This window comes from Engystomops pustulosus, chromosome 5 (assembly GCF_040894005.1).
Source record: "Engystomops pustulosus chromosome 5, aEngPut4.maternal, whole genome shotgun sequence".
Lineage (NCBI taxonomy): Eukaryota > Metazoa > Chordata > Amphibia > Anura > Leptodactylidae > Engystomops > Engystomops pustulosus.
This window is the reverse complement of record NC_092415.1, coordinates 153,351,675-153,364,166: the sequence shown is the minus strand read 5'-3', so window position 1 is coordinate 153,364,166 and position 12,492 is coordinate 153,351,675.

The following is a 12,492-nucleotide window of genomic DNA, read 5'->3' as shown; positions in this document are numbered from 1 at the left end:
TCATTTTAGTGGTAAATTTTAGCCACTACGTTTTGCATTTATTTATTTAAAAAATAAAAAATGAATTTTTAGAAATATTTGCCATTTTCAAAATTCAAAATTAAAGTTGCTAAATAACATTTCCCACATGTCTGATTTACATTTTCATAGTTTTTGAAATGCCTGCATAATTTATTTTGATGTCATGCGGCTTAGAAATCGAACATCGGAGATTTCAGAGTTAATTTTTTTGGGAATCATTATTGTTTATAATTAAATTTGAAATAAATAATATTAGAAACCTCCTATATATCAATCCATTTTCAAACCTGTACCACTCAAACTATCAGAAACAGCTTTTAGGAAGTTTGTTAACCCTTTGAGATCTTCATAGTAAGTAAATCAAAATGTAGTTGAAATTTAGAATGGTCTGATTTTGTTGGTAATATGCCCTAAAATTTACACATTCATAAAAGATAAAAAGGGAACCCTGGTGTTAAAATTCTTATGCAATATCTCCTGAGTATGGAGATACCCCACATGTGGATGTTACTTGTTGCAGGGGCGTGCAGTGAGACACAGAAGGGAAGGCAGGCAGTACCATCACATGCTACATGACAACATGCTACTTGTCTCAACTGTGACGTTTACTTTTAGAACACCCCCTTCAATTTACAGTCAAATCACCAAATTTAATAAGTATAAAATAAGAAGAAGAAATCACAATCATTTTCTAACATTCTTTGAATCACAAATCATGGAAGAATTGCTGACCTGACATTTTTTATTTTCTTCCTAGTACAAAATGTTTCGGTCTGATTTCTCTTTCCAAGTAATAAAAGATTTTCAATTCCAATATTAAATGTTAATATGCGGCAATGCAATGTTCACAGCTTACCTAAAACTAACACGATTTCCTATGCATCCATAAAATAATAAATAAAAATGTCTCCAATAGCAATAAGAAGTAGGATAAGTTTGTTCTTGCTATATTCTATCAAAGTTCCAGCCAAACACAATTAATATACTGCATATGAAGAGCAAATGTTATATCAAACAAATGATTCCAGCTAATATTCTTCATCCAAGAAATGCAGTTTTCTATTTCTAATTCTGTGAGAGAGAACATTGTACAGTCAGCTGCTGTGATGCATATTTAATGCAAACAAGGCACATCGGCAAAAGGCCACTAACAACTAATAAAATATATTGTGTCAACTAAAAGAAATGAGCGCACAGATGTGACTGGCCTCCTTTACCTATCTGCGCACACACGGCTCTTCAAATAAGCCTCTCATATGTGTAGTTAAATATTTTAACTTTGAAGGTCAAAATGGAATAGTAAGTAGATTGGTGATCCTAAGCTTTGAATTATACATAACCAACTAATGAAAGTACTTTCTTCCAGGATAAAACAGTATAATTTCAGAGAGATTGGGAAATTAGCTGTTAAATGTTTTAAATATGATATAAAACACACAAAGACTAATTCCCAATTCACTGGGCTCCGATGTAACACGCCTGAAGTCTTAGGGGCAAATCAATATTGGAAAAGCCTTATAACTAAGGCAAAAATATATAAATAAATTGATGGCTGTGCTAAAATATGAACAAACATATAATAACATAAAAGCACAACTCACCTTGTCATAAATTCTACTGAAATTAGTATTCTATTGTGTGTATGAGAGGTAACAATGTTTCCAGTCATTATGTGACATAATTACAGATCAGTAAATCTATAGGTCAATTTGTAGATGTGATACAAATTTGCCATTTTTCTGGCAGTGAATCTAATTTCTTTTCAGAATTTTGGATGAAGCAATGTTTCTCCAAGTGTCCTGGAAATTGGTATATAATCCCTCTATTCCTATATTTTTTTTTTTAAGTTGTATCCTGTTTCTTTCCTTGAGACACCTCAAAGGCATGTTAAATGCCACGGGATGAGCACCCACGATCGGAGCCCACTGGGGTGCCGGCTATATGTTACAGCCGGCCCCCCGTGTTTCCCAATGCCGGTTCGGCTCAGATCTTGAGCTGAATCGGCATCGGCTCAGCGTCCGATATATCGGACACTAAGCGTTAACGGGTTAAAGGACTCATCCAATGATGTCTAAAGTCTGTGATCAGTTGGGGACGAGTTAAAAATCTTATGTTTCCTCACAAACATTTTCTGCTTCTGTTTAGGAACATCAAACAGATAGGGATAGTGAATTTCTTTAATTCAGCCAGCACTTTTTCCTATGAGATACTTCTAATTGCTACCCTTAAAACCATTATAGTCAGTGATAAAAAGTAAAGATTTTGCACCTTCCAAACACAAATTAAGAGCTGCAAATAAAACCGGTCCCGGATGGATCCACCAAACATCCAACATGCAAATTTTAAAAAGTTTTCTTGATCTGGCCGGAGCTCACAGTTATTGTAATCTTCTATTCCAATGGATGTGCATATGCGTCTTCCTTCAGTCCATGAAGATATTTCCAATAAGTCACTGTTCAGACACGAAACCGCTGCAGTTCTTTTTCCACAAATATCCTCCGTAATTCAGCTTTGCTATTCAGAGGAAATAAGTATGGATATAGCGTAGATGTTTTCAACAAGTAAAAACGTTTTGTTCTTGGTTCTACTCACATAAAATCAGTTAAAAATGTGCATATAATCAATCCACGAGGACACCAGACATTGCCCGACCCTGGGTTTCAGCTTCTTCCAGGGCATGACTGATGTCAGTCCTCCCTTACAATTTATACATATCTTTAACACATTCATATTTCATAAAAAACACAATTACATAAACATAACGTAAGAATTAAGAATAAAGATGAGCGAACACATTCGTTCGAGCATTAGCGTAATCGAAACTGCTCGTTGCTCGGACGAATATTTCGCCAGCTCGAGAAAATGGCATCTCCCGCCGTTTTGATATTTGGCAGCCAGAAACAGAGCCAATCACAAGCCAGAACACTCTGCACTCCACCCAGCATGACGTGGTACACTTACACGTCGATAGCAGTGGTTGGCTGGCCTGATCAGGTGACCCTGGAATAGACTAGCCCCTGCCCGCGCTGCTCGCATCATTCTCTGTCTGGATGCCGTTAGGGAGAGAGCTGCTGCTGCTGCAGGGATAGCGTTAGGGTGTTATATTAGCTTATTGTTAGGCAGGAGTGAGTATACAACAACCCAACAGCCCTTGTTAGAGCTAGAATATTTTTTTTTCTTTGCTTTTGGCTGGGCTGCTGGCACTAGTAGTGCAGCTAGTACCATATTGTGACGAATTTGCAGGGAGACTTGGGAACGTTCTATAGAGCTCTTAGTGACACACATATCCATCTCAAACACCTAAGTGGGACAATTTATTAAGGGTTTGATTGAATTAGGCACAGTCTGACGATTTTTTTTTTTACTTTTCTTTTTTTTTCAAAACTAAAAGTCATCATCACAGGCACAGCACAAAATCCAGTTGTGTGCTGTCAGTGTAGGTTAGAAACTAGCCATACAAGAATCCAACAGGCCTTCTTAGGGCTACAATAGCGTTATATATTTTATTTTTTTTTTATTTGCTTGTGGCTGGCCTTGCTGGCACTAGTAGTGCAGCTAGTGCCATATTGTGACGAATTTGCAGGGAGACTTGCGAACGTTCTATTTAGCTCTTGGTGACACACATATCCATCTCAAACACTTAAGTGGGACAATTTATTAGGGGTTTGATTGAATTAGGCACAGTCTGACGATTTTTTTTTTTTCAAAACTTAAAGTGACAGGCACACCACAATATCCAGTTGTGTGCTGTCAGTGTAGGTTAGAAACTAGTCATAACAATCATCATCATCTTCTGTGGTTGCTGTGTGATTTCTTCTGATTGTTTTGTTTAAAAAAAAACACAAAAAAAACACACCAAAAAACACAAAAAAAAACAAAAAAAACACACAAAAAATTTACAGTTTACACTTTAATATTGAAAATGTTGAACCCGAGGGCTAGGGGTAGAGGACGAGGGCGTGGGCATCCAACTACTGCAGGGGTCAGCGGCCATGGTCCTGGGCGGGGTGAGACACCACCTGCTGATGAGGGAGCATGGGAACGCTGCAGAGCTACACTCCCTAGGTTCCTGTCTCAAGTTACTGGTAGAGCACTGTTGAGGCCAGAACAGTGCGAACAGGTGATGTCGTGGATTGCGGACAATGCTTCTAGCCATTTGTCTACCAGTCAGTCTTCTACGCAGTCCACCCATGTCACCGAAATCAGCACTCCTCCAGCTCCTCCACCTCAGCCTCTTTCCCCCCAGTCTGCCCCCTCCCAGGAAAATATGGCATTTGAACCGGCATACTCTGAGGAACTGGTTTCTGGACCCTTCCCAGAGTCACAAACCACTTGTCCGGACGCTGCTGAGCTCTTTCCTGATGCCCAGGTTTTCCACCGGTCACAGTCTGTGGGTGATGATGACATTGTTGACGTAGTGGAAGAAGTGTGTAAAGAGGTGTCAGACGATGAGGAGACACGGTTGTCAGACAGTGGTGAAGTTGTTGTCAGGGCAGGAAGTCCGAGGGGGAGCAGACTGAGAGATCGGAGGATGATGAGGTGACAGACCCAAGCTGGGTTGATAGGCCGGGTGAACACAGTGCTTCTGAGACGGAGGCGAGTCCTCGACAAGAACAGGTTGGAAGAGGCAGTGATGGGGCCAGACGGAGAGGCAGGGCCAGAGCCGGTGCATCAGCGCCACATGTTTCACGTAGTGAGGCTCCCGTGGCGAGGGCTAGATTTTCAGAAGTCTGGAGGTTCTTTAAAGAAACACCACATGACCGACGGACTGTGGTGTGCAACCTGTGCCACACCAGGATCAGCAGGGGTTCCACCACTACCAGCTTAACCACCACCAGTATGCACAGGCATATGAATGCTAAACACCCCACTCAATGGAACCAAGCCCGTTCACCTCCGGCCGGGATGACACTGCTCCTTCCCCTGTGTCATCTGCTGCCTCTGCTAGTCAGCCCTCTGCCCAGAACCTCGGCCCAAACACCTCTTGTGCGAAAACCACACCTTCACCTCCACAATCCTCCACAGCATCCACCAATTTCTCCATGCGCAGCGTCCAGCTCTCTATACCCCAGACGCTGGAGGGCAAGAGGAAATACAGTGCAACTCACCCACTTAGCCTGGAGATGCTGCCCTATAGGCTGGTAGAGACCGAGGCCTTTCGCAACCTCATGGCGGAGGCCGCCCCTCAATATTCGGTTCCCTGCCGCCACTACTTTTCCAGATGTGCCATCCCAGCCCTGCACCAGCACGTGTCAGACAACATCATCCGTGCCCTGACCAACGCCTTTTCTGACAAGGTCCACCTGACCTTGTCAGAATACAAGGTCCATGAATACCAGCAGGCCCTGGTGCACAAGCTGAAACAGTATTTCCCTTCTGAAAGTGCTAGCGGCAAAGGGCGTACTTCTGCGGGACAAGTAGCGAGGGAGAGTAGGCGAGCAGGCAGCTTGTCCAGCACTGGCAGGGGTACGCTTTACAAGGCCTTTGCCAGTTTTATGTCACCCCAGCAAGACACTGTCACCTGTCCCCAGTCTTGGCAGAGTAGGGCTGATCTTTACAGAAAGATGGTGAGGGAGTATGTAGCTGACCATACCATCATCCTAAATGATCACACAGCTCCCTACAACTACTGGGTTTCAAAGCTCGACATGTGGCAGGAACTGGCGAGGTTCTTGCCTGCCCTGCCACTAGCATGTTGTCTGAGCGGGTTTTCAGTGCAACTGGTGGCATCATCACCGATAAGCGTACACGCCTGTCGACTGACAGCGCTGACAGGCTGACTAATCAAGATGAATAAAGCCTGGATTTCTCAGCATTTCCATTCTCCACCAGGTGAAAGCTAAACCTGAATAATGTATGCACTCCTCCTCCTCATTTTCCTCCTTCTTCTCCTCTTTGTACACTAAAGCAGAGGAAGGCTATTTTTTGCCAGGGCTAACTGGCTCTAGCTATAGTACTCTATGTATTTAATTTTTCTGGAGGGCCACCCACCCGGTCCTCTGGTTTGAAAACTTTTTTGGACTGCCACATACAGGCACTATCCAAATTTAATTGTCTCCATAGCAGCCTCCACATGTCGTCTCTATAGCTACCTCAACACGTTGTCTCCATTGCTACCTCCACACATCATCTCCATAGCTGCCTCCCAAAGTCGTCCATATAGCTGCCTCCATACAGCCTCCCCTTAGCAAACAAGCTGTGTCAGGCAGAATTTTGGGTTGTTTTCATGGCTTCCACATCAAACTTGTTAACTTTGTTGCCACCCTGCTGTGTTATCCACAAAATATACTGGCAAACTTTTATCATTTACCGATATTATTTCAGCGCTTCTTGCGCATCTGTTTACATTCCCCTCACTCGCCATAACCAAGCCAATTACTTATAAGAACAGTACTACACTTGATCTTATACAAAAGGTTCTTAGAAGTGCTGTTTGTAGCCCCCGCCTGCTTTGAAAATTATAATTTTTTCAAAGTAAACGCTTCTGGCCCCAGGCCCATTTTGGGTGGGGAGGAGCTGAGAGGCAGGGGCTTGGACAGGCGAAAGCTCGCCTTTCAGCGGACCGCCAGCTCCATCCCAAGATTAGGCAGCCTCAGAGGCATCCATGCATACTGCCCCTGCTGTTTCCTGTCCATTTCGCCTCCACGATCCTCCACAGTGTCCACCAATGTCTCCATGCGCAACTTTCAACTGTCTATACCCCAGACGCTGGAGCGCGAGAGGAAATACAGCACATCATCCCCTTATCAAACGAGCTGTGTCAGGCAGAATTTTCAGGTGTTTCACCAGATACATAATGGAACTCGGCCCATTTGTCACCTTCATGCTGGAGACCTGAAGTTGCAATCATAGCAGCGCAATGTGGATGCCCCATACTGTTGCTCTTAATCATGGAACCATTTCCGAAAAAGCAATTGAAAATAGAACCGCTATGCTATTCCATTATTCCTAGATGAAATATTCAAACGACCCCACCTGCTTTGAAAATGATAATTTTTTCAAAGTAACCGCTTCTGGCCCCCCGGCCCATTTTGGGTGTGGAGGAGCCGAGAGGCAGGGGCTTGGACAGGCGAAAGCTCGCCTTTCAGCGGACCGCCAGCTCCATCCCAAGATTAGGCAGCCTCAGAGGCATCCATGCATACTGCCCCTGCTGTTTCCTGTCCATTTCGCCTCCACGATCCTCCACAGTGTCCACCAATGTCTCTATGCGCAACTTTCAACTGTCTATACCCCAGACGCTGGAGCGCGAGAGGAAATACAGCACATCATCCCCTTATCAAACGAGCTGTGTCAGGCAGAATTTTCAGGTGTTTCACCAGATACATAATGGAACTCGGCCCATTTGTCACCTTCATGCTGGAGACCTGAAGTTGCAATCATAGCAGCGCAATGTGGATGCCCCATACTGTTGCTCTTAATCATGAAACCATTTCCGAAAAAGCAATTGAAAATAGAACCGCTATGCTATTCCATTATTCCTAGATGAAATATTCAAACGACCCCACCTGCTTTGAAAATGATAATTTTTTCAAAGTAACCGCTTCTGGCCCCCAGGCCCATTTTGGGTGTGGAGGAGCCGAGAGGCAGGGGCTTGGACAGGCGAAAGCTCGCCTTTCAGCGGACCGCCAGCTCCATCCCAAGATTAGGCAGCCTCAGAGGCATCCATGCATACTGCCCCTGCTGTTTCCTGTCCATTTCACCTCCACGATCCTCCACAGCGTCCACCAATGTCTCCATGCGCAACTTTCAACTGTCTATACCCCAGACGCTGGAGCGCGAGAGGAAATACAGCACATCATCACCTTATCAAACGAGCTGTGTCAGGCAGAATTTTCAGGTGTTTCACCAGATACATAATGGAACTCGGCCCATTTGTCGCCTCCATGCTGGAGACCTGAAGATGCAATCAAAGCAGCGCAATATGGATGCCCCATACTGTCGCTCTTAATCATGGAAGTCGTCTCCATGGCTGCCTCCACATGTCGCCCCCTTATCAAACGAGCTGTCAGGCTAATTTTTCGGGTGTTTCACCAGATACGTTATGGAACTAGGTCACTATGTCGCCACCATGCTGTGTTATCGACTAAATATACTGTCAACCTTTTGTTCACATAGGAAATCATTTCAGCGCTTCCTGCTCACCTCCTTTGGTTCCTCTCTGGTGCCTTAACCAGGCAAATTACTGATACATACAGTGCTATACGTTATCCTCACCAAAAGGAATTTTTTAAATTGGTTTGAAGCCTGAGTCCATTTGGGGTATGTTGCCATGCCACTCTCTAACCTGCCGCTGCTGCCGCTACCTCTACATGCTGTCTTCTATAGTGTCAGGGTCAATTATTGGATAAACATCCAATAGATGCTATCTAGCCTCATTCGGTCACTCTGTCATCGCCATGCTGTTGCCCATAATTTTGGCATAATGGTGCGATTAAGCAGCCTCAAAGGCATCCATTCATGCTGCCCCTGCTGCTTCCTGTCCATTTCCGTGGTGTTTCCATCATTTTCTGAGGTTTCCAGGTGTTTGGCCAAGCTTCCCTGTGCAGACCCTTGGTCCCCTTGAAAAATGCATCAGGCATTTTAGTGCTCGCTCATCTCTACTTAAGAACATATCTACAAATAATCTTTAACATTTAAAATTCCCTCATTTTCAAACCCACGTGGGTTCTAACCTATAATCTTCTAGTTCTACTCTCCACCAATCAAAAAATTCGTCTCCCTTAAAATTTACCTATGAGAAGGGAGATGAAAAAATTTGTTTTCTGGATCTGGAATTATTCTTAGATGGGACAAAAATTAAGAGTAGAAATAACTTTAAACCAATAGATGTGAGGTCCGCCAGAGTTCACCTTCTTCTTCCTGGTGCATGTGAGTGCTTGATCTTGCGATACAATTTGTTTTTAAAATTCAGCGGTTTTTCCGAATCCGAAGGGTTGTCAGATGGCCATGCCGCCCCCCCCCCCCCCCGATTTCTGTTGCGTGCATGCCGACGCTAATGCGCCACAATCCGATCGCATGCGCCAAAAACCCAGGCAATTCGGCAAAAAACGGAAATATTCGGGAATCCAGACGAAAGTGCGACGTTCGGACCCTTAGTAAATGAGCCCCATAGACTTTGAATTGAAATGTTTTTTGAAGGATAAATAGGAATAAGGAGAATTGTAATACAGGATATATACACTATATTAATATTCAACATTGTACATTCAGAAGAGAGAAGGTTAGTATTAATATGGATTATTCACTAAGTTTTTAGGAGAAAGAAGGTTATTAATAATATGGACTATTCACGAAATAAATAATAAATGATTCACAATTAGGCATAAAATAATAATAATTCACTATTATGTATTTTAGGCCAAGGACAATATCAATTAATAAACATTCATTATATTACTGCACATTTATATTATCCAAAAAGAAAGATATGTATGTTTCATAATATAATTTGATGTAGGCATTATACAATAAATATGCTCCGAAATATGATATATGCCACTGTAACAAAAATGTATTGTTTAGGCTAAACTGTAAAAAAGTTATTGGAAATTAGAATGTAATAACGCAACATCACAATTCTGGAGAATCTGAGGAATATACAGAATCTATTGATTAGACCTATATGGTCTAAGAAACAAAGAAGCAAAAAAAATTATGGATATATTTACAGCGGGTCATAATACACAGGAAACATCAGATTTATGTAACTGTTTTGGCAGCCAGGATTTGGGGATTTTTAGCTGTCTTCTTTGCAAATCCTATCTAATATGTCAGTTTAAATGGGGAAGATTGTTAGTCAATCTGTTTTAGGTTGCTCCAGCAAAGTTGTCCTTATTCCAATCATGACTGGGTCTTGGGGTCATTGTCTTGTTGGCAAGTGAACCTTTGGTCCAGCCTGAGGTCCAAACCACTCAATTTTGCTTTCCCTCATCCGGTCTCTCTCTAAGACATTTTTCCTCCTTTTACTGATTCTGGTAAGGGAACCAGTGGTAAGACTTGGTTACATAGTTGCATAGTTAATATTTGTTGAAAAAATAAATATACACATCAAGTTCAACCAAGGAATGGAACGGATAGGATGAGGAAGGGAGCCAGGGGAAACAATTGTATATTATTACATTACTGTCAATGTTAATTTGATGTAAAAAGGCATCTAAACCCTTCTTGAAGCTCTCTGCTGTCCCTACTGTGACCAGCTCCTGAGGCAGGCTATTCCACAGACTCATAGTTCTCACAGTAAAGAAGTTGTGTTGCTCCCTGGTGATTAAAACTTGTTTTCTCCAGACAAAGACAGTCCCCCCTTGTTTGAATCTTTTTTTATTTAGAACTTACATGGAAACAAAAATATATTGGACCCCTCATCAGATCTGTTTTTATTCTATTGCAATGCTGCAACATAAGAAAGTTGATATATAATTCACAAATGTAAATAGTTTTTTTTTAAATCAGATAATTTTTATTTGATTTTTATAAACATGAATAAACAAGTGGTCATGCATTACAGCTCTATTGACAAGGTATGTTACATGTAGAAAATTGTCACCGTATTACACTGTATTACAAACAACCTTAATTAATTTCAATAAAAACTGTATCTAGAAAAATCTGACAGTATTTGGATCTATGTTTTACAAGGAATCGCAATGACCAAGAACCCCCCCCCCCCTCCTACCCCAGAGTCAGCTCCCGAGGACTGGGCTAATATGCCCAGAGGCACTTCATTCCAAGTTCCCACTTATGTGGCTAAAGACAGTTGGTATTGCAGAATCGCTCTGAGTTGGAGCAAGGATCGTGATGGCAGTCCTGGTACATCCATCCATTTCCCGCATATTTTTTCAAATTTGGCTATAGAATTTCTCTTTAAATATGTCCCATATTCTAGCCTGATAACGTTGTTGACCCTATCTATCTTATATACTCGAGTATAAGCCTAGTTTTTAAGCACAAAAAATTTGCTGAAAAACCCAAACTCGGCTTATACTCGAGTCAAAAAAAATAAATATATCTAAATTCACCTTTCCGGCGACCCCTGTATACCTTCTGTGCGATCTGTTCGTCAGCGGCAGCAGGCTATATACACTGGGGCAGGGTCTGGCAGGCTATATACACTGGGGCAGGGTCTGGCAGGCTATATACACTGGGGAAGGGTCTGGCAGGCTATATACACTGGGGCAGGGTCTGGCAGGCTATATACACTGGGGCAGGGTCTGGCAGGCTATATACACTGGGGCAGGGTCTGGCAGGCTATATACTGGGGAGGCTGTGACCAATGCATTTTCCACCTTCGGCTTATACTCAAGTCAATAGGTTTTCTCAGTATTTTGTGGTAAAATTAGGGGCCTCGGCTTATACTCGGGTCGGCTTATACTCGAGCATATACGGTATATATTCACTTAGTGCCGGAGGCCTTGGCTTTATCCATTGAGCAGCAATTAGCTTCCTAACCTGGTATAGAGCCCGTTGGATCCCTGTAACATTGGAGGACGAGACATTATTTATATCAAGGATTCCTAATAAACAAGCAAGGGGAGTTGCTGGTATAACAACTGAATACACCTTACCCAGGAGTTCTAGCACCTCCTTCTACAGTCCTTCTAATTCCCCGCACTCCCAGATCATGTGTAGAATACCCGCCTCTTCAATCCCACACCTGGGGCAGGATGAGTCCCCACGGACGCCTATTTTACATAACAATTGAGGCAACCTATAAGCTCTATGCAGCATGAGTAAATGTGACATTCTGTAAGGCTCATTTGGAGACAGAGTTGGTATAATCTCCAGGCAGTCAGACCACTGTTCATCTAGAATAGGTCCAATATCTCTCTCCCCGGCATTTCACTGGTATATTTTCCAATTTTTTGTTTAATAATAGAAGGAAATTAACCCTTTAGTAGAAGCAGACAACAAAGCCCTATTCAGAGCGCCACAGGGTCCTACTGTAATTGGCGTCAATCTGTGTTGGGTGTCATAGGCATGTCTCAGTTTCAGATATTGAAAGAACCAGGAGCGGGGGAGCTCATAGGTGGTACTAAGGTCCTCAAATGTTTTGCGCACCCCATCGGTGCATAAATCTTCCAAAGTATGGATCCCCTTTTCCTCCCAGGGCGAGAAGCCTTCCAATCTAAAAATCTCTGGCAGAGCCTGGTTTCTCCATAAAGGACTATAAGGAGTGAATTTGGCTGTACCCAAAATGTCCACCAATGTAAATAGTTAAATTAATCTTTACCTCAAAACATAAATGTTACCTTAAAATTGCTATGTGCAGTAAAGTTATCTTTCATGCTCTTTTATCTCTCTCTTTATTAGTTTCTTGTTGACATGTTTTGAGTGTTGTGCAAAATTAATGGAAATATATTTTTTCAGGGCATCATTTGGTAAAAATAAATACATTACTTTGCTTAGATCAAAATGTGCTTGAGAGTAAAAATAATTGCTTTCAGCCACAAAATAAAAAAATTAAAATAACGTTAG